This window comes from Monodelphis domestica, chromosome 4, assembly GCF_027887165.1.
Source record: "Monodelphis domestica isolate mMonDom1 chromosome 4, mMonDom1.pri, whole genome shotgun sequence".
NCBI classification, from domain to species: domain Eukaryota; kingdom Metazoa; phylum Chordata; class Mammalia; order Didelphimorphia; family Didelphidae; genus Monodelphis; species Monodelphis domestica.
This window is the reverse complement of record NC_077230.1, coordinates 89,377,641-89,400,663: the sequence shown is the minus strand read 5'-3', so window position 1 is coordinate 89,400,663 and position 23,023 is coordinate 89,377,641. Positions and strand designations below refer to the sequence as shown.

General features: G+C 40.2%; 1 protein-coding gene across 1 annotated transcript in view; it reads left to right on the top strand.

Moving 5' to 3' along the window:
* The first annotated feature begins 2,688 nt into the window (after nucleotides 1-2,688).
* Nucleotides 2,689-23,023, top strand: part of MYLK (myosin light chain kinase) — a 475,306-nt gene continuing 454,971 nt past the window's right edge. Inside the window, exon 1 of the mRNA XM_056793546.1 lies at nucleotides 2,689-2,942. The gene's annotated coding sequence lies outside the window, so the exon portion shown is untranslated. The remainder of the gene's footprint in view (nucleotides 2,943-23,023) is intronic.

Sequence of the window (23,023 nt, the reverse complement as noted above, 5' to 3'; positions counted from 1 at the left end):
CCTCATGGAAGAGAGAAAATCAGAAATCTAACAAACAGTTTTTGCAAATAGAGCTATGATAAAAATGTATGTATAAAGAGAGGTAAAATTACAAATAAATTTCACAAGAAGATACCTGGTCACTGTTTAAGAATACTTTTTTAAAATAAAGGATAAATATATATTAATAGCAAGGTATCAGATTGTCCAGCACTTTTTTAAAGAGGAGAGGACCAAATTTATACATCAAGGCAAAGAACCTATTCCAAGGAGAAAAAGTGCATTTAAAAAAAATGTCAAGGGGGCAGCTGGGTGGCTCAGTGGATTGAGAGCCAGGCCTATAGTTGGGAGGTCCAGTTTCAAATTTGGTCTCAGACACTTCCTAGCTGTGTGACCCTGGGCAAGTCACTTAACCCTCATTGCCTCGCCCTTACCATGCTTCTGCCTTAGAACCAATGCACAGTATTGATTCTAAGACACAAGGTAAGGGTTTTTAAAAAATGTCAAGAAATTTCAAATGAGAAGAACAAGGAAGCCTGCAAAATATGGCAAGTCAGGTGCAAATCAGAAATTAGGCAAGTTCCAAAGAATTTCTTTTTCTCCAAAATATTTTAATTAGAAACTTGAAATTGAGTTCAAAACCAATAAGAGGTTCTTTAAATACATCTAAGAAAGGAAGTCATTTAGAGAGGGACCATTACATGACCATGGGACAAAGGATGGAAAGGAGATAACAGGGGCAGGAAAGAGGGGTTCCGGCTGAGTGGCTTAAGCAAGGGGAAGATGGTGGGGTTGAAGTTGGAGAATCCATTTCAGATGAGCAAATGTTGGCCTTTTTTCTCCCAACCTCTCCTCTATTTTCCTCTCTATTTGTCCTCTGTTTCTCCTTTTTTATCTTTCTGTCCCTCTTCCCAACCGAATCTCTCTCCCTCCTTCAGTTGTGGGTTTTTTTTTTTTTTAACATTGCTGTCTTTTTATCACTAGGCTACAATGTGAAAGAGAATATTATTTTTGTCTTTTTTGTTTTTTCCCAATATGATTTCTATTTTTCATGTTAAAAGTAGATGGTCAGCCTATGTTGGTTATTAGGAAACCAATACAAACCAGGAGAAAATGGTTCCTCATATTGCTGTTAATTATTTATCAAGTATCTATGGGGGGGGGGGAAGTGGATGAACTGAATGTGTTATATGTCTTAAAAACAATTGGTAGCTTGGTTGGGGGTGTATGCTTTTGTCTCCAGTGAAGTGTTTAAAGGAGAATACTGGATTGTCTTTGTGTCCCCAAGACCTGACAGAGTGCCTTGAATATTGGGTGAGGGAAAGTGGGGAGGAGAAGATTTGTGATTTTACTGGTGTAGGTAGGGAACTCCCAGTTAGAAAACTCCCTTCTTCAGTGGAGATATGCAACTCGAGAGCAATACAATCCTAGAGCATTGTCTTGCCCATAATAGGGTAATTTAATATTTAGGCAATTGTAAAGATTATTGGAGAGGAACAATGGCAAGAAATGAGGAGGCCAAGAAGTAAGATGAAGACCCTCAACTCCATGGAGAGAATAGAAGTGGGAGTGAGGGGAATGGAGAAGACAGGTAACCTTCACAATCTGTACATTTGTGCAGCTCAGTCATCTAAGCCATAGGAACAATGGGCATAGGATAAAGAAGAGTGGTGGGCCAATTGCCAAAAGACTCTTCCCACACCCACATTATTTTCACATTGCTTGTCCTGTCATCTTAGAGAATCCCAACCTTAAAAATCCACTCCTTTGACTTCTTGACTTGACTTCTTTCTAAACTCCTTAATAAAATTCTCTTGGGAAGAGGAAATTCACAAAACCATCATTGGGTAGCATCTTGATGGGGATTCGTTTTTCAAACGCTACCAATCCCTCCCCCCCCCCCCCAAGTCTCTAGAATGGAGGTAAGGAACGACTGGAATGGAAGCAATATTCAAGATGGGCTGGGAATGGTTTGTATTGGTTTCCTAATAACCAACATAGGCTGTCCAGGTCTGGGGAGAGAGGGGCCATAGAGAAAGGAAAGTGAAAGACTAAAGTCAAGCTTCTTACATTTACACTACCCTAGACACCACTACCGTAAGCCTAACCTACAAGGGGAAAAAAAGTAGATGAATTGAATGCATTTTCTCAAAAACAAATTGTATCTTAATTGGGGGCAGTGTGGGTCTCTTGTGCGGTAGTCAGAGGATAGGGATGATATATTTCCAGTTCTACCAAGTGTATCTCGGTGAACTTCACTTTCCCCATCCACAAAATGGGATTGATAATAAATGCTGTATCTTTGCAGAGTTGTGAAGACTAAGTGAAACTCGGGATGGAAAGGACTTTGAACCTCTTAAAGCTATTACCAATTAGTGGTCCGATTGAGGAAAAAGTTTCTCCTACTCAAAGGGAAAGGAGGTTGATGGAGACGGTGAACAGGAGGCTGGGATTTGGGGCATGTCTTAGGAACTTTCTTAGTGATGGAATCCTTGAGGGAAGGGAGCAAGGAGGGGATGTGAAGGAATGGTAAAAGCTAGGAAGAGTTTGTCCGTTTGTCCATTCATAGAACGCCATGCAAATGACATGCAAATCAACGCGTGTTTCTTTGGAGTCAGCAATCTGGGCACTTTGTGTCTGAGACTCGGAGCGCCTCACACACTCCTTCCTTCCCTCCCTCCCTCCTTCCCTCCCTCCTGCCACCTTTCCCCGCCCTCCAGCCCTTTCCCGGGTCTCGCCTGCCTTCCCGGCTCCCAGCGCTGCTTTCTCCGTACATAGCCCAGTGGCTGAAGTTAGAGCGACTGAGGGCAGGGAGCCCGGCACAGAGGCGGGCAGCGCCGCTGGGCTGCGGCTACGATCGGAGCGGCCGGAAAGTGGAGCGCGCTTCTTAGCCCGCTTGCTCCACACTTCAGTGCTCCGGGGCGGGCTCCCTGACTCCTGGGCTGCCTTCGCAGACTAACTCCGTGAGTACCGCGCTTTTGTCCCCACTTGTCCTCGCTCGCTCCTTGCTCGTGGCACTTGGAGGGGAGGGGGAGGAAGAGTTCTGGGAGGTGGAGTCCGTGCGCTCCCCGGCTTGGCCACTCGTGCCTTGCTTTTTGTCAAGAAGTTCGTCCCTCCCTTCAGCCATCCTCTCCTCCCGCCGCCCACATGCCGGCCGCCCCCCCCCCCCCCCACTTCTGTTCTCCGCGTTCTGTCACCGCTCCCTCCTTCCATCCAGCTGGGAGACCCTTTTCTCTTATTTCATATAGCTGGGGCGAGATAGGGTGCGCGCCCCTAGTAACGTTGGAGAAAGCAGTGTGTGTGTGTGTGTGTGTGTGTGTGTGTGTGTGTGTGTGTGTGTGTGTGTGTGTGTGAGAGAGAGAGAGAGAGAGAGAGAGAGAGAGAGAGAATTTGGCCTTGGGAGATGGAGATACAGAAAGGGGGAGTATGGGGATATGCCTAGGGTTAGGGTTGACATGAGAACTGACTAGGAGTAGGCTTCTGTATGAAGAAGGATCCTTTCCCTCCTTAAGGAGAGAGGCAGGAAGATACTGGGGAAATCTCCCGGAGAGAATGGGAGGAAAGGATTAAAGAGATAGAGTTTGTCTCCAATGAAGCTTGAGGCTTCATTTCTCATCTCCTACTCTTCTCTGGCAGTCATACCCAACCCTCCTTGCCCTCAGTTCTCTGCAGCTTTCCCAAACTCCATGCCCACATATAGCTGAGGTATAGGTAGGTCCAAAATAGAGCTATCCAGAAGGGAGTCAGTCTTAACTTTCAGAAGAAAAGGCAATTACTATTAACACCATTATGTGGATGAGAAGAGTGTGGGTCATCAAGGTAAACTTGCCCGGGGCCCATATGACTAGAAAGTGGTAAAACTGAGAATGAATTCTTGTTCTCTTGACTGCAAATCCAATATTCTTACTTAAACATACTGCACTAGAGAGCCACACAGCCCCCATTTAAGATACAATTTGTTTTTGAGAAAATGCATTCAATTCATCTACTTCTTTCCCCTTGTAGTTTAGGCTTACAGTAGTGATGTCAAGGGTAGTGTAAATGTAAGAAGCTTGACTTTAGTCTCTCACTTTCCTTTTTTTTAAACCCTTCCCTTCCCTCTTAGAATCAATACTGTGTATTGGCTCCAAGGCAGAAGAGTGGTAAGGGCTAGGCAATGGGGGTCAAGTGACTTGCCCAGGGTCACACAGCTGGGAAGTGTCTAAGGCCAGATTTGAACCTAGGATGTCCCATCTCTGGGCCCAGCTCTCAATCCACTGTGCCACCCAGCTGCCCCCTTCACTTTCCTTTCTCTATGGCCCCTCTCTCCCCAGACCTGGAGCCCATTCCCAGCCCATCTTAAATATTGCTTCCATTCCAGTCGTTCCTTACCTTCATTCTAGAGACTTGGGGGGGGGGGGGGAGGGATTGGTAGCGTTTGAATAATGAATCCCCATCAAGATGCTACCCAATAATGGTTTTATGAATTTCCTCTTCCCAAGAGAATTTTATTAAGGAGTTTAGAGAGACCAAGAAGTCAAAGGAGTGGATTTTTAAGGTTGGGATTCTCTAAGATGACAGGACAAGTAATGTGAAAATAATGTGGGTGTGGAAGGAGTCTTTTGGCAATTGGCCCACCACTCTTCTTTATCCTATGCAGATTGTTCCTATGGCTTAGATGACTGAGCTGCACAAATGTACAGATTGTGAAGGTTACCTGTCTTCTCCATTCCCCTCACTCCCACTTCCATTCTCACCATGGAGTTGAGGGTCTTCATCTTACTTCTTGGCCTCCTCATTTCTTGCCATTGTTCCTCTCCAATAATCTTTACAATTGCCTAAATATTAAATTACCCTATTATGTGCAAGACAATGCTCTAGGATTGTATTGCTCTAAAGTAGCATATCTCCACTGAAGAAGGGAGTTTTCTAACTGGGAGTTCCGTACCTACACCAGTAAAATCACAAATCTCCTCCCCACTTTCCCTCACCCAATATTCAAGGCACTCTGTAAAGTCTTTGGGACACAAAGACAAAAAAATAACAATCACTGCCCTCAAAGAGTTTATAGTTTATGCTATATTATATATACCATAGTATATATATAGACAGATATTATAGTATAGTTTACACTAAGAGAAATTCACCTTGTAGACAGGTAATTATCATGCAAGGCAAAAATGTGAGAGGAGTAAAGAAAAGGTTCAGACAAAAATCCTCTCAGAAAAATTGAATGGGGAAAAAGAGAAGGTCCCAGCTGAAGGATTAGAGAAGGGTAAACTTTGAACTTCTTCCTTTCTGTTCATCCCCTGACCCTCAGAGACTTCTCTTGACTAGGGCTATGGTGACAGCATGAATCCCACGGTTTCACCTACAATTCTAGACTTTTGATTTCTGTTGTAATTCTGTTTAACCTCTCAGGATCTGAAGATTTAGAATGATAAGAAAGGGGATGGATTGGAGGAATCTGAAAATATGTTGCGTTGATGGGTAACTTGAGGGCAAATAGAGCAGATTTATACCAAGTCTATAGTCTCCTAGGCAGTGGCTGTTATTTTTCATCTTTGTGTCCCCAAGACCTGACAGAGTGCCTTGTACATTGGGTGAGGTAGAGTGGGGAGGAGTAGATTTGGGATTTTATTGGTGTAGGTAGGCTGCCACATACCTCTCTCTTTATAACCACAAGACATTATTTGTTTAACAAAGCTGATGTCCCTAACTCCTCATTGATAGAGGTTTCTTTTCAGAATTGTTACTTTTTCCTTAGCAATGAGAGATTTTTTGCAGGTTCATCCATACTCTATTACTTTGTCCATTCTGGCATTTAAGTGGCCCAGTTAGGAGTATATGAAGTTCATGAGATATTAAGTCAGGATTGTTTCATTTATTGTATTTTGTGTCCCTGCTACCTCCTACATAGAAGGCTTTTTTTTTTTCCAAAAATTTCCCCAGGGTTACACAATTCATGTTGTTTCCCTCTCTTCTTTTCTCCCTCCTCACAGAGTTGACAAGAAATTCAATTGGGGTTTACATGCAATATCACACAACACCTTTTTTTTCCTTTTTATTCATTTTTGTAATAGAGTAATATTTTAAAACCAAAACCCTACATCATATACTCATATAAACACATGATCAATTGTATGTTTTCTTCTGCATTTTTATTTCAACAGCTTTCTCTAGATGTGGATAACATTCTTTCTCATAAATCTCTCAGATTTGTCCTGGATTATTGTATTGCTATTAGTAGCAAAATCTATTACATTTTATAATCCCAAAATGTCTCAGTTACAGTTTTTAATGTTCTCCTGGTTCTGCTCATTTCACTGTGCATCAGTTCATGGAGGTCTTTCCAGTTTTTATAGAAAGTAAACAGTTCATCATTCTTTATATCACAGTAGTATTCTATCACCATCATATACCACAATTTGTTTAGTCATTCCGCAATTAAGGGACATCACCTCATGTTCCAATTTTTTAACTAAAAAAATTTAATTAGTTAATTTAGAATATTTTTCCATGGTTACACGACTCATGTTCTTTCCCTCCTCTCCTCCCACCCCCACCCCCCCATAGCTGACATGCAATTCTACTGGGTATTACATGTGTTGTTTAACAGAACCAATTTCCATATTATTGATATTTGCACTAGGGTGATCATTTAGAGTCTACATCCCCAATCATGTCCCCTTCAACCCATGTGATCAAGCAGTTGTTTTGCTTCCATGTTTCTATTCCCACAGTTTTTCCTCTGAATGTGGATAGTGTTCTTTCTCATAAGTCTCTCTGGATTGTCCTGGATCATTGCATTGCTGCTAGTAAAGAAGTCCATTACATCCGATTGTGTCACAGTGTATCAGTCTCCGTGTATAATTTTCTCCTGGTTCTGTTCCTTTCATTCTGCATCAATTCCTGGAGGTCATTCTAGTTCCCATGGAATTCCTCCACTTTATTATTCCTTTGAGCACAATAGTATTCCATCACCAACATATACCACAATTTGTTCAGCCATTTCCCAATTGAAGGGCATTCCCTCATTTTCCAATTTTTTGCCACCCCAAAAAGCACAGCTTAAAATATTTTTGCACAGATAGAACCTTTCCTATTTCTTTTTATCTCTTTGTTATACAAACCCAATAATGGTATTGATGGATCAAAGGACATGCATTCTTTTAAAGTCCTTTGGACATAATACCAAATTGCTGTTCAGAATGTTTGGATCAATTCACAACTCCACCAGCAACATATTAGTGCCTCAATTTTACCACATCTCCTTTAACATTTATTATTTTCCTTTATTGTCATATTGGCCAATCTGGAAGGTGAAAGGTGGCACCTCAGAGTTTTTTATTTATATTTATTTCACAGAGAAGGCTTTTAATAAATGATTGTTGATAAATGTCAATTAATCTCATAGTCCTTTTCCCTCAATTTACTGGTGAGGGAATTTAGGTCAAGAGAGATAAAGGATATTTTCAGGATCATAGAGATACCAAGTGGCAACAAGATAATCCAAAAATAAGATTCTAAATACAGGACTTTTTCTAATAATACTAATAGCAAGAACTTTTATGTTTTATAAAATTTGCAAAGCACGTAATTGTTTTATTTGGCCTTTACAATAACCCTATAAGGTAGGGACAATTATTATCCCCATTTTACAAATGAAAATGAGTCTGAAAGAGTTTAAGCAACTTTCCCTAGGATCACACAGCTTGAAAATGTACAAGGATGGATTTGATTTAGGGCTTCCTGATTCCAAATCCAGCACCCAACCCCCATGCTCCTTAGTTACCTTTTTTATTCTATCCTCTGCTACTAGTTGTACTCCCATGGAATAGGTTTCCTTGGTGTGAAGCCAACAGGTTTGCATGAGATTCTCTGATCCTGACCTCATTAATATAATATTTTGCTGGCTCTCTTCCTACCACACTTGAGTGTTAGTGAATATTTTCTCAGCTGTCAGGAGTCAGAGTTTGGGGCAGAGAATAGGGCAGTTTCTAGTTGAGGAAACAAAGAAACTACAACTGTAACCTATAGAAAGATATGTAGATTGTTATAGTAGTAAAAAGAACTCCCAGTTGACGATGGGCTGGGAAGTGGCAGGTCCAAGAATAGGGAGAAAGATTTTGGAAGTATGGCAGCTATTGGGAGCAGCTGGTAGCAGTTGACCTAAGAAGGCTTCTGAAAGAAGCAGCATTAACAGTTGGAATTGGGAAAGAATACATTAATGGAGTGCCAGGAGGTAGTTGTGGTAGTATAGAAGCTCCCTGAGGGCAGACACTGTTTTAGTAGTAATAACAATGATACCTAGCATTTATATAGTGCTTTATATATATTCTCATTTTATCTTCACAACAACTCTATAAGGAAGGTGCTCTTTTCATTTTGCAGATGAGGCTAAGAGGTTAAGTGAGCTATCCAAGGTCATCTTGCAAACAAGTGTCTGAGGCTGGATTTGAACTTTAAAAAAAAAATCTTACCTTCTATCTTAGTATTAATTCTAAGACAGAAAAGTGACAAGGGCTGAGCAATCAGAGTTAAATGACTTGCCTAGGCTCACATAAGTAGGACATGACTGAATCCAGATTTGAACCCAGGTCCTTCTGATTCCAGGTGTACTACCTAGCTGCACCAGAATTTGAACTTAAGGTCCTCCTGACTCTAGGTCCAGATCTCTGTCTATTTCAACACTAAATTGACTTCATTTTCTGCCTTTTCATAAGCAAGGATTATAAAACAGTGCCTGTCTGAGACATAATAGGCAATTAATAAATGCTTTTTAAATGGTATGGCTTTTTAGACAACAATTGTCATTTATTATTATTTTTTAATTCAGTTTTTTAAAATCATGTCCATATTCTCTCCTCCCAACTCCTCCTCTACTCCATTGAGAAAGCAAGAAAAAGCAAATCTCTTACAAATACATAAATTTGAGCAAAGTGATTCTGTAATAATTCTGTAATTTATACTGGGCCAAGTTACACACTCAAGGCCAAAGGCTACAGGACCGGAGTCCAGTGCATCTGTTAAAGCAACTTATCCTAATGATGTAATTGGTCTAAGAATCCCTGCAGGTGACCAAAACTCTTCAGGTCACCACTGCTTACTTGAATAAATGGCATTGGGTATAGGACTTCCTTGCATCAATGATATGGGCCAAGTGACACTAGCAGGCATGATCCAAGTGAGTGAATGATAATTGTCAAGTTAGTTCTGCCAACTCCCATCACACTTCTGTAAATTGTGCTATAAAGGAGGCTGCTCTCACAGTTTGAGGTCTTCCCTTGTCGAACAGAGTCCGGCTTTATTGTGAGACTGACCCTCTCTCAATATTCCTATTTCCTTTTTTTTTTTGGCTTGAAGACTTTGTTTTATTTTGGGTGTCTCGGCTAATACATTTTCCTGAAATTATATGTTCTCAGTCTTCACTCTCAGGCCATTACCTCTCTATCTGGAGGTGGGTTGCTTCTGCCGTCATGAGGCTTCTGGAAGTGGGGTTGATCAGAGTTCCTCTTTAGGCAAAGGTTTTCAAAGAGGTGACAATAGGAGCATTTTTCCAATCAGCCAAGAAGCATTTATCAATCAGCTCTTATGTGCCAACCACTGGGGACATAAAGATAAAATAAAATCAATCCCTGCCCTTCAGGAATTTGCACTCTATGGGAGGAGACAGCATTTATTTAGATAAGTTTATTAAAAAAACACAAGATGATTTGTTAGGGGCACCAGTACCTGCTTCAAAAAAGGCTTCATGGAGAAGATATTTGAAGTGCTCTTTAAAGGCCACTAGGGATCCTACCAGGAGAAACTAAGGAGAATGTACATTCCAGGCAAAAAGGAATAGAGGGGGAGGAACAGCAAGAGCAGTTTAGAGACAGCTAGCTAGGTGGATCAGTAAATAGAAAGCCAGGCCTGGAGAAGGGAGGTCCTGGGTTCAGATCTTCCCTCAGATACTTTGTAGAGATGAGATCCTGGGCAAGTCACTTAACTACCATTGCCTGGTCCTTACCAGTCTTCAGCCTTAGAACTGACACTTACTATGAATTCTTAGACACAAAGTAGGGTTTTTTTCTTTTTTTTTTTAAAGGCCAGTTTGGCAGGACTAAGAATTTGCTTGAATAAGATAGCAAATATAATAAAAGCCTAGAAAGATATGTTGGAGCCAAATTGCAAAGAGCCATAAATACCAAACGGAGGAGTTTTCATTTGATCCACATGGTAATAGGGAGACACTGTCATTTATTGGGCCAGAGAGCACCATGTTTAGGCCTATACTTTAGGAATATCACTCTGTAAAGTGAGAACTGGGAGATCATTGAACAAAGTAACAACAGTGTTATAATGATCAGCTGTGAAAGGTTTGACTTCTCTGAGTAATAGAATAATCCGGGACAATTTCTTTTTTTTTTTAACCCTTACCTTGGTAAGGGCTAGGCAATGGGAGTTAGGTGACTTGCCCAGGGTCACACAGCTGGGAAGTGTCTGAGGCCAGATTTGAACCCAAGACCTCCCATCTCTAGGCCTGACTCTCAATCCACTGAGCTGCCCAGTGGCCCCCTAATTTGGGACAATTTCAAAAGACCCCTGATGAAAAAATGCTACCCACCTCCCCAAAGAGAGCTGATGAACTCTGAGGATAAATTTAAGTATAATTTTCTCTCTTTCTTAATTTTTTTGCTTTGTTTTGTGATATGACTAATGTGAAAATGTTTTACATGATTTCTCACATATAATTGATACCATTTTGCTGGCCTTCTCAGTGGGCAGGAGTAGGTGGGAGTGAGGGAATTTTCAATTTAAAATTTAAAAAGAAATAAATAATAATTTTTTTAGTATTATTTTGGTATCTGTTTGGAGGATGGATTGGAGAGATGCTTGAGGTGGGAACCCTAATTAGGAGTCTAGACTGGGGCTGTGATGTAGGATGGGGGGCCTGAGGGAATGAACCAGTATCCAGGAAGTTTATCCCCTACCCCTCCTGAGGAGCTTTACCTGTCTATCAAACATTCCTGACATAGCAGAGTTGTGCCAGGGGTTGTGTCGGTGTATGTTCCCATTATGTACGTCCATAAAAGTCAAGGTTGGGGACTGCTTGGGGGAGAACCACGGGAGAAATGAGAGGGAGAACCGAGAAGAGACAGAGCAGGCAGGTGAGGGAAGGAATGAGGAAGAGACTGGCAGGCTAGGCACCACGCAGTCAGAGGAATAGTTGTCTACCCTTTCCAATAAACTTCATGAAATATACATCTGGGTAGAATATTATTTCCAAGTCTTACAAAAGCAAATGGACATGCTGACAATATTGCTCCATCAACACTCCCAGGTGTTAACAGCCACAATGAGGTTTCAGATGCAAACCTGGTAAATATGAATCAGTCATCTAGTGACTCTGTCTCCCTTGGATTCTTGGAATTGGACTGAACTGGACCCTTCAGCATTCCTACTCTAACTTTGCTTTATTTGAATTTCATAGACAAGTAAGTTCCTACTAGGTATCAGGCACTGGAGATTTGAAGAGCAAAAACAAAAAAAAAGAAGAGTTCACTTCCCCTGAGGTTTATAGTCTACTTTCAAGCCCAAGAAGACCCCGTTGGATACAGAGGGGGAGAAGGCTTGTACATTCTTTTTATGGCCCATTTCCCTGATAGAAACTCCTCTGCCCATCAGCATGTTGAAGTCTAGTAAATTATTTTTAAGGCATTTTGTTTAATTCTACATTTAACAAATATCAAATACAATGACCATTTTCATAAAGGAAAACAAAAAGAATTAAATTCAGCTTGCTTTCCCCAGAACCTTACACTGACAGGAAATAAAGAAGACGATCCTCTGTCATCTTCAATAGGATTCAATTGAATTTCAGGGAAAGATGGTGGTCCATACTATCTAGGATCCCGTTTTCCTGATTTCTAATCCAAAGCTTGTATGCCCCACTGCCTTTCTCTGGTCTTTTCCAGCCACCCCATAATTTTTTAAAATACTCTTACCTTTTTTCTTAGAATTGAGACTATCAGTGCCAAGGCTGAAGAGCAGTAAGGGTCAAGTGGCTTGCCCAGGGTCACACAGTTAGGAAATGTCTGGGGTCAGATCTGAACCCTGGACCTTCCATCTTCAGGTTTTGTTCTGTGTCCACTGAGCCATCTAGATGCCTCCAAATTCAAATTTATAAATTAAAGATCAGGGCTCCAATAGAGTGAGTTCCAAGTCTTTATCACTTTTTTTTTTACTTTGTTTTGTCAAAAATCAGTCTTCCCATCTCTTCTGACCTCTTCTTCAGTCCATCAATATATTCAGGTCTTTACTGTCCTAGAAACAAACTAAAAACACCTCTCAGTCTCACTTATGCCTTCTAATTATCCTTTCCTTCTCTTCTCCACTACCAAATTCCTCAAAAGATGGATAGTCTGACTTGTTTGCTTCTGCTTCCTCCTCAACCTCTTGCAATCTGTTTCTTGTTCTAAGGAAGTGGTTCTCTTCTAAGATTTCATGATCTCACTTTTAAATGCATTTAGACTTGATTTCTCTCCTCAGAGTTATAAGACACCGTGGACCATCTCTCCTTAATAATGTTGTCTCCCTTGGGTTCTGTTCTTTGATTCCCTTATGGTTCTACTTCAGCTCTTCAGACTATTCTTTATCTGTGTTTTACTGGCTGCTCAACTTATTCTTGTTATTCCTGCAGGGTCTTGTTCTCAGCCCTCTCCTCCAAGGACTGTCTTCTTTGGTAATGTCCATTGACTTCAATTTTTGAGTCTTTATGGATGACTTCAAGCTCCATATTTCCTGTCCCAACACCTCAAAATTATCACGTCCCAAGTTTAACTGTTGTTCTTCCCCTCAAAAACCTACCCATTCTCCCTAACTTCTTTCTAGGTACCCAAAATTCTCTTCCCTTTTCCCTCTTTCCTTACATCTTACCAGCTTCCAAGTTCAGATGCTTTCATTTGCCATATCTCTTCCTTCCAACCCCATCTCTGCATTCCTCCTCTAACCACCTTAGTTTTGTATTAACTCTTCTTCATTATATTCAGTGTTTCAGCCAAATTAAACCACTCTGGATTCCTAATTTTGTCTCTTCCTTTCTCATTTCTTTGCTTTTACTCATGCTATCCCTGATATCCATATTGGACTCTATCTTTACTTTTTGAATATATTCCCTTCTTAAAAGACCTAATTCATATGTCATCTCCTCTAGAAAGTCCACCCTTTTGCTTCCAGTGATTTCTACTTCTACCAACTAAGGCACATTAAGAAGATCTCAGCAGATATCTTATAGCTTCCTCTTTGACTAAATCTCTTCTTTGGCCTTACCTCGATTTCCCTGGTATTCAAGGTATTGAATTTATCTTCTGCCTCTCTCATTTCTATTAGACTATAAGATCCTGGAGCCCCGGGCTCCTTAAAAATGTCCTTATGTGTACTAACCATAGCTTCTGCAAAGTAGATATTCAATAAATGTTTATAGGACTGAATTAGGCATAGCTTAAAGGATGAAATGCACTGCATTTACTTACTTTTTTTTTTAAAAAGCTCTTATTTTCTGGGATTAAATGGGATTAAGTGACTTCCTTAGGGTAATATCTGAGGCTAGATTTGAATCCAGTTCCTTTCAACTCTAGGCCTGGTGTTCCATCCACTGTGCCACCTAGCTACCCTTCCTCTTCCACCCCAACATGTACTCTTCCTTCTTGGAGTTTAGTAGGTGAATTCTCTACATTTTTGTTATATTTGGATTTCTGCTTTCCCTTTGGTGAGATCCACTGTGGAGGAAATGCCATTCTCTTTACAAGTTCTACTGAAAAGAGGGAGGATAGAGCTTTATTGTTGTTATAGAATTTAACAGGTCCCACCTCTTTACTTCCTTTTTCAGTTGTTCTTCTGAGTTCTAAGCAGGGGTATGTTGAAGCCAGCTACCTGAAAAAATTATCAGTATGTGCATTTATAGCTCAAAAATCAGCAAACATTACAAATTAGGATTTGATTTCTTTTATTTATTTCTTTTCATTGTTGATGGAGAAAATTTTAATAACGTAGATTAAACTTAGAAGGTGTTCTGCTATACATTTTTCCTTGGAAAGCCAATTGTTAAACATTTACTATCATATCTTTGGCCCCTAACTTTTTTACACTGCTCAGTACAATTGTGATCAGAGTATAACAGAATAAGATTCATTTCCTATTTAAATTGGTTTGGGGAGGGAGACAGGAAAAATAAAAGAAGGTATTAAGGGTTGTGTTTTCAGATACCATAGTCTACTGAGAGTTCTTTTTTCTCCCAGTTCTGAGTTTTGGTGTCTTTGGGGTCCCATTCTTTGATTTCTTCCTGGTCCAGGGCCTCAGGAGTGTTGTTGTTGGTGTGACTTGCCCATGATCAGAGAAGTGATGAGTGGCAGAACCTGTAAAAATGGAGATTTGAACCCCAGACTTCAATCCCCAGAAGTCCTTGGCAGTTCCCAGAATTCCCTATAATATCACCTGAATACCCACCTGATCTGAGAACAAAATTTGTATTTAAACTGACTGTACCGCCTACTTGGTCTCTCGACTTCAGCTTCTAGACTCACGCTTCTCTCTACCATGCAGGCAAAACGTAGTGAGTAGGTTACACGTGCTTTTTCTTATTTTGTATTTCTTTATTTCTTAATTCTAATAATCTTTAATAAACCTCTAAAATATAATACTTTTAGTAGAGAAACTAATTTAACTGTTACAAACCAGATTTAGAGATCTATCCTTTTTTTCTAGTTCTATAGATATCTCATTGCAGGGTCTCTCTCTCTTTTGAAAAACTTTACCTTCTGTCTTAGGGTCAATACTGTGTATTAGTTCCAAGGCAGAAGAGTGGTAAGGGCTAGCCAATGGGGGTTAAGTGACTTGCTTAACTGTGAGTTAGGAGTCAAAGACAGAAGGTAAGAGTTAAAAAAAAAAAGTAAGTATCTGAATCCAAATTTGAACCCAGGATCTCCCCCTCTCCAGATCTGGGTCCCAATCCAGTGAGCCACCTAGTTGCCCTCTAGATCATCTTTTAATGTAAGTCATTTTTAATGTCTTAAAGTGCAGATATCAAGTCCTTCTCTTCCATTCAATGAACTCCACTGTCACCTCCAGGATCAAATATGAGGCCCTTTTTTTGACATTCAGTATTCTTCAGAGACTGCTCTACTCTTTTTTCAGTCTTCCTCTTCCTTAAACTTTCCTTCCCAATATTCTTTGATTCAGTAACACTAGACTTCTTTCTGTCCATCTCCCAACTGTAGGCCTTTTCACAGACTATCCCCCCTGGAATGCTCTCCCTCCTCATCTTAGGCTCTTGGTTTTCCCAGCTTCTCTAACGTACTGCCTAAAATCTCATCTTCCACAGGAAGCTATTCTCGTGCCTTTCCTGCTGTGTTAGTTCCAGTTTATCCTGCACGGAGCATATTTGTACTGGGCTGTTTGCATGTTTGCTCCCTCATTAGGCTATGAGCTCCTTGAGAGAAGGGGCTGCATCCTTAGCCCTGGCATATACATAATCAACCGTTAAGTGTTTATTGACTGACTAATGTTAACCTCAGGAATCAGCCTGGCTTGGATTTGGAGTGTCCTCATCCTGATGTTGTCCAAGTCACTTTACTATGTTAGATTTCTGCCTCGCTTTCAGGAAATTGGTCAAGCAGTTAGGCCACCTCTTGTTTTTTTGTTTGTTTGTTTTTAAATCTTGTGATCCTAGGAAGAGCAGTTTGGTATAGTGGAAACCATACTGATTTGGGCAGTCAAGAGACTTGGGAATAATTACAGGGTTTTAATCATTGCTGTTGTCAAGTTGTTTCAGTTGGGTCTAATTCTGAAGTCCCTTCCAGCTTTGTAATTCTATGCTTCTTTGACTTGGCATTTCTCTGCCCTTCTCCCATCACCACCTCCAACTACACCTGTGAGAAATGGAAGCATTCACATTCTAATCTCTCTCCCCTCCAAACTCCCTTGGCCAGCAGGGAAGGGGACAGAAGAAGGCTTTTGGTGTGGGTAGGTAAGGGCAGCTAGCACATAAACAGAAGCACAAAGAGATGAATGATGGAGAACAGCATTATATCACAGAAAGCGATAGCCTGCCTGGTCATCAGGGTAGAGAAAGGGAACTCAAGAATAGCTGGACCAAGGGCAGCTAAGTGGCTCGGTAGAGGACCTGAGTTCAAATCTGACCTCAAGTACTTTCTATCTGTTTGACCCTGGGCAAGTCCCTTAATGCCATTTGCCTAGCCCTTGCCCTTCTGTCTTAAAATTGTTACTAGGACAGAAAGTAAGGATAGTTTTGGTTTTTTTTTTTTTGTAAGGGTAGTTAAAAAAAAAACAGAGTGGCTGAACTATTTTTTTCCCAGAGGGAAATTAGGGTACTGTCCCTGGATATTGAGGAGTTGGGGATGAGAATAAGGAATTTCTGCAAAATTGTTCTTTCTGGTCCCTCTTACTCATTCTTTCCAGTCTTTTGACCCAGTTCTCTGAATGCAAGATAGAAAATCAGGGTAACTTGCTTTCGCTTTTTCCTAGTCGGTGCCTACCTATGCCTTCCAATTATATGAATCCCTATTGTCCAAAGAGTTGTGTATTTAGTGCATGGGCTGGCCAGTTGGGTTGTCCACAAGTCCACTATTCTTTCCCAGAAGTAGTCAAAAGGTATGAATTCAATACCCAGTTTTGCTACTTACCAACTATGGAACACTAGTCGAGGATGAGCCAGTCATAATATTTCTGGGCTTAAATTTCTACATCTATGAAATGGAGATAATATTTGTACTACCTGCTTCACAGGGTTATGGTGAATACTTAGTGAAGTTCTTTATCTGAGCATTTGTCGGGATAGAATTAGAATTATCATTCAGGACAGAGATGGGAAGGAATTGGCTAAGCTTCAGCTAGCACAAGCACATCCCAAACCAAACCTTCCCTTAAAACAAACAAAAGCATTTTATGCAGTTTTCTTTTATTAGTAGAATTTATCCACAAGTGTCCCCTGTTTCCCCCTAGCCCCCCCTCCACTCCCATCCCTCCCCGAATCACTTAAGGGATCATCTAGGAGCCAGACATGTTTACATAAATTATGTCTTTCATGTTTCCTCCTTTCCTTTCACTCTCTGGAGGTAATATTCACAATTTATTCTTCAAGAATTAAATCTGTAGTTGTGTATGATGTTCTTTTGGTTCTACTCATTTCACTGTTCATTATCCTGTGTAGTTCCTTCCAAGTTTCATTAAAATTAGCTTTCTCATCATATCTTGTGGCATGGTAGTATTCCATTTCAATCATTTGCCACAATTTGTTTAGACATTCCCCAATTGCTGGGCATCCTCTCAATTTCTAGTTTTTTGCCATGACAAAGAACACTACTATAAATACTTTGGAATTTATATGTTCTTTTCCTTTTTCTCTTAATCTCCTTGGGAAACAGACCCAACAATGGTATTGCTGGGTCTGAGAATATACACAGTTTTATAACTCTAGGTATGATTCCAAATTGCTTTCCAAAATAATTGGATCCATTCACAAGTCCACAAACAGCGTGTATTAGTGTCCCCATTTCTCCCCACATCCCCTCCAATATTTGTCATTTTAGCCAATCTTACAAGTGACAGATGATATCTCAGAGTTGTTTTGGTTTGCATTTCTCAAATTTTTTATATTTAGAGCATTTTCCATATACCTATATATGACTTTGATTTCTTTATCTGAAAACCGTCTGTTTCCATCTTTTGTGCATTTGTCAACTGGGGGATGACTCTTATTCTTTTTTTTATTGAAAATTTTTATTTAATTAATTTAGAATATTTTTCCATGGTACATGATTCATATTCTTTCCCTCCCCTGCTCCCCACCCCGTAGCCGATGCGCAATTCCACTGGGTATTACTTGTAGATGACTCTTATTCTTACAAATTTGACAAAGTTCTCAATATATTTTAGATATGAGGCCTCTAACCCCCCCCCCCCCATTTTCTGCTTCCCTTCTAATCTCGACAACACATTTTACACAAAGTTAAATAACACAGAAACCACATTGGACAATCGATACTGCTTTCCACATAGCTATAGTTTCTATTTCTTTGCTGAGGGTTGAAAGGTCACACACGATATATTAGATTTTATTTGATGTCAATTATATTATCTCTCCTAAACTTATGACCCTGAATAATGGACAGTAATATTTTAGGATCTTAATCATCATTTCAACAAGTATTTACTAAATATATTTAAAATTGATCATGAGTGAGGCTTTCCTACTTGACCCAAAGCAGGAGATCTATACCAATTTTCAGATTGTATTCTGGTGGGGATGTACAACCTACTGTGTCAAGAGGGAGTGTGTACCACTCTTGTCTCATGAACAGCACATTCTCTCTTTTTACAGAGCAGCCACATAACTTTGGCAGGAATGGGCAATCATGGGTTACCCTTGCCAGTGGCTGAAAGGGTTAGAAAGGAATGTGGGGAGGGCTTACAAGTCTATTGGAACCACTGGTATGTCACAAGATAGGACAAGACACTGATCCAAATAAGATTAATGTAACAGAATGGAAGGAAATGCAAAACTTGATTCCCAGCTTACAGATGGGGATGGAAGAACTAAGGGGGTGTTGGAGGAAAGGATGGTATATTTTTTTTTCTTGAAATTAATTAATTAAGAATATTTCATGTTTTTTCCCTCCCTTCTCTCCATCCCCCTCCCATAACCAATGAGCAATTCAGCTGGGTTTAAATGTATCATTGATCTAGACCTATTTCCATATTATTGATATTTGCACTAGGGTGATCATTTAGAGTCTACATCCCCAGTCATATCCCCATCGACCCATGTGATCAAGCAGTTGGTTTTCTTCTGTTTCTACTCCCACAGTTCTTCCTCTGGATGTGGGTAGTGTTCTTTCTCATAAGTCCCTCAGAATTGAAGGACAGTATATTTCTGAAGCATTCCATGTCCCAGGTTTATTTGCCTGTGTGCTATTTTGTTTGGTGTACAGGTAGCCCCTTCACTCCTAAATTTATTTACAGCCTAGCTTAGCTTGCCTACAGTTTACTATACCTTCTCCCTGCTATAATGCAGATTATCAAAATATAGACAAGATAACACAAGTATTTGTGGGTGGCTGACACATGACTGTCCCATGGGAACTAATAATACCTAAAAGGAGTGGAAGGTTAGCATTAGTTCAGAGAGAGATTTTTTTTTTATTATTTTATGTTTTTTTAAATCCTTACCTTCTGTCTTGGAACCAATACTGTGTATTGGTTCCAAGGCAGAAGAGTGGTAAAGGCTAGGTAATGGGGTTAAGTGACTTGCCCAGGGTCACAGAGCTGGGAAGTATCTGAGGCCAAATTTGAACCCAGGACCTCCCCTCTCTAGGCCTGGCTCTCAATCTACTGAGATACCCAGCTGCCCCCACTTTTAGAACCTAAAAGAACAACATTGTTTATAGTCCTCTAGATCCATTTTTCCTTGCCCCCCCCATTTCATAACTTATCCTGTTTCCTAATACAGTTCTATAACTGGGTCCCTTAGTTGGAAAGTCCCACTTTATTTCACTTATTTAATTCATCAAACTTAAAAAACAAATAAACCTTACTTTCTGTCTTAGTATTGATATGGTTCTAAGGCAGAAGAGCAGTAAGGGCTAGACGACTGGAGTTAAGTGACTTCCCTAGGTCATATACCTTTCTAGGTCATATACCTAGAAAGTGTTTGAATCCAGACATGAACCCAGGACCTCCTTTCTCCCAGTCTGGTGCTCTATCCACTGAGCACCTAGCTGCCCCTTCATCAAACATTTTTGAAGCACCTACTATATACTGAACACTGTGCTAAGCCTTATGGAAAGACACAAAAATTAAATCAGGCTTGCTCTGTGCTCTCATGGAGTTTACAGTCTAGTAGTCTGTTAACACATACACACACACACACACACACACACACACATACAAGCAACTACTCAATATTACTTAGGTGCATTAGAGAGGGGCCATAACCAGATCCTGGGTGAGGCTGGAGGGAGAAGGTCCTCACTGGTGTTTGTGATAAAGTGGATGCTAAGCAGGGATCAGAAAGACTTGGTGGACAAAGGGATATTAAAATTAGACTTTAAAACATGATGGGAATTCCCCAAAGGAAAAGAGGAAGAAGAGATCTGTGATCTCTTGGCTGCTTTCCATTGGTAGTTGTTCCTATGTCTGTTGTTCCTATGCGTTTTGACTTTGGGAGTGCCACAGCCCCTGGGATTGCATCCTATTAGAGAAAGTGCCTTCATGTCTCCCCACAGTTCCCAGTACAATGGTCTATACCCAGGGTATGCTTAATTCCTGTTGTCTGATTGCCTAGGCAGGTGAGACAGGTTTAATTTTCCTGGAGAAGAGAAGCAACAGGTTTACCAGTGGGCATTCCCTCTTTCCTTTTAGTGTTTATTGAGCCCCTACTGCAAGCAAAGCTTTCTATTTGCTGGACCAAAAAAGAAATAAATAAAATCATTGCCTTCTAGGACCTTCCAAACTAATGAGAGAGAGGGGGTGGGAATTAAACTCCCAAGGACTAAAGAACAACTCAAAGCCATCATAAAAGTTAGTTCTAGATACAGTGCTAGGATCTATAGATATATACACATTCCAGAGATTAAAAACAACCCTTTCAAAATCTCTCTCTATATTACACATATATATGTATACACAATATGTATGTTGTGGGGATAGGAATGTATTTCTCTTTTGTAAGAAGAGAAGAGCTATACATAGAAATTGGGGGAGTATTTTTAATCACCCTGATTTTTTTTAAACTCTCACCTTCCACCTTAGACTCAATACTGCATACTGGTTCCAAGGCAGAAGTGGTAAGGGCTAGGCAATGGGGGTGAAGTGACTTGCCCAGTGACAGCTAGGAAGGGTCTGAGGCCAAGACCTCCCATTTCTAGGCCTGGCTCTCAATCCACTGAGGCACCCAGCTGCCCCCAATAACCCTGATTTAAATGATCCTCATTGGTAGCTATCAAAAACGCTATGCTAGCATCCATGGGAGATAAAAGTATAACATAGATCCTGCCCTACAGAAGTTTAAATATGATTATGGTTTGACTTTTTCTCTTTTTAAAAATCTTACCTTCATTCATTCATTTTGTTTTTGATGGCTCTGCTCCTGACTTTATGAACTTTGCCACCATGTTGCTTCTCAAACTCCTCACTCTGGAATTTCCATCTTTTCCTGCAGCCTCTTCACCCTGGAAAATCCCTCTGCTTTCCCATGCACCTTCCTTCCCATTGATGGCATGCCTCCATTTTGGGGAGAAGTAACAAAGATCTTAAAAGACAGGAAGGAAACAATTCAGCAAAACCAAATCAGCACTGTGACAGCATATGCAATAGTCCCAAATCTCTGCATTAGAAAGACAGGCACATTTTCTCAATCCATCCTGGGCAAAGCTCGACCATTATAATTACATGGTACTGAGGGCAGCTAGGTGACTCAATCAAAAGAGTCAGGTTTGGAAAAGAAAAGTCCTGAGTTCAAATTTGGACTCAGTACTTCCTAGCTATGTGAACATCTAGGAACAAATACATAATATTGATTCTAAGATGGTAGGTAAGAATTTTTTTTTAAAAATTACATGATGCATAGGCCCTTTTTCTATTTAAATTTGTAAATGCCTTCCCATTTCTGTTTATTATACTTTGCACCCATTTGTAAGCCTTCTATGCTTCTTTGAAATCAGAGTTGTCTTAAATTCTTTCAATGTTAATGTTATCCTTTTTCCAGAGTTGTTTGGAGAGAATTGTTTCCTTAATTGTTGTAGGAGAGACCTGAAAACTAAAGGAGAATAGACTGAAGAGAGACTAGAAATTTTATGTATTAGAGAGTTTGGTCACCCAAATTATCATATCCTTTTGGGAAAGCAAGTGTTGCAAAATTTTAGATCAGAAGGAAAGTGAACCTATATAAGTTTTGTTTTTTTTTTCATCTCTGTTTTGATCTAAGAGAGAATGATTAGGGAATAGGAATTCTGGGAAAATGCAATTTGAGACCCTCTGTAGAACTAGATATTTACTGGGAAGATGGGTAATCTCAGGCCTCCAAATTAGAGCAGATTGGGGAGGATAAAAATAATATTTTGTATATAAGTAGTTATAGATAAAAGTTTCTAAAAGCCTTGGGATTATAGGGAGTAATAAATTTAATTTAGTAAACATGTTACTATTTAGTAGCTTGGTGTTTCCAAATTATTTTGCTTTTAATAGTTGCAAACATAGGTGTTTAAGAGCTATTCTTGTATTGAGTATACATTGTTTAAATTCAGAGTTAAAACATTAGCAATACTATTTTAATAGTTACATTTCTATCAATGTTGTTTATCCTTCATTTTGATCATGGAGTAACATCTTCACTTGAGCATGAATTACGTTTAAGTGAGGCACAGTTACACAAAATTGTCAGCCTCCTTCTCTCTTCCAGTGTCATCCAAGCCAATAGTATAATAAAAGTCAAGATGCCTGGTGATGGCCCCAGATGTTGTAGATGATCTTACTAGCTTCAGTGTCTCACTAAGCTCTAAGCACTCTATAAGACCGGCTTTAGCTGCCTTCCTGACCTTTGGAACAAATTGTTCTCATCTACCCCTTCAGCTGAAAGATGTCTTCACCTGCTTGAGGCAGACATCCCCTTAAATCATAGGTGTGAGGCTTGTCAGTTACCATCATCCTAGATAAGCCCTTCCCTGAAAGTTTTTGCCAGGGTGTGGCCTCTGTGTACTCCATATCTTCCTGGAGCCACAGGTGACAGCACCAAAGGTAGATGAGCAGCCCTGAAAAGAGTTAGACAAGCCCTCCCATCAGAGAAGCTAGTGTTCTTGGAACATCTCAGATACTCCATTTTCCCAAGCATTAAATATAATTCACTATATCATGTACATGATTTTTGAGAATTCCGTTTTCTACTCCTGAGGATAGATAGTCTGAAAAGGTGTACGGTACTCTGACTTGGTGGCAGCCATCTGGCATGCAGCAATAGTGCCTAGGAGCAGGAACTTCAACTTCTAGAGGTAAAGCTCTGAGAATTCAT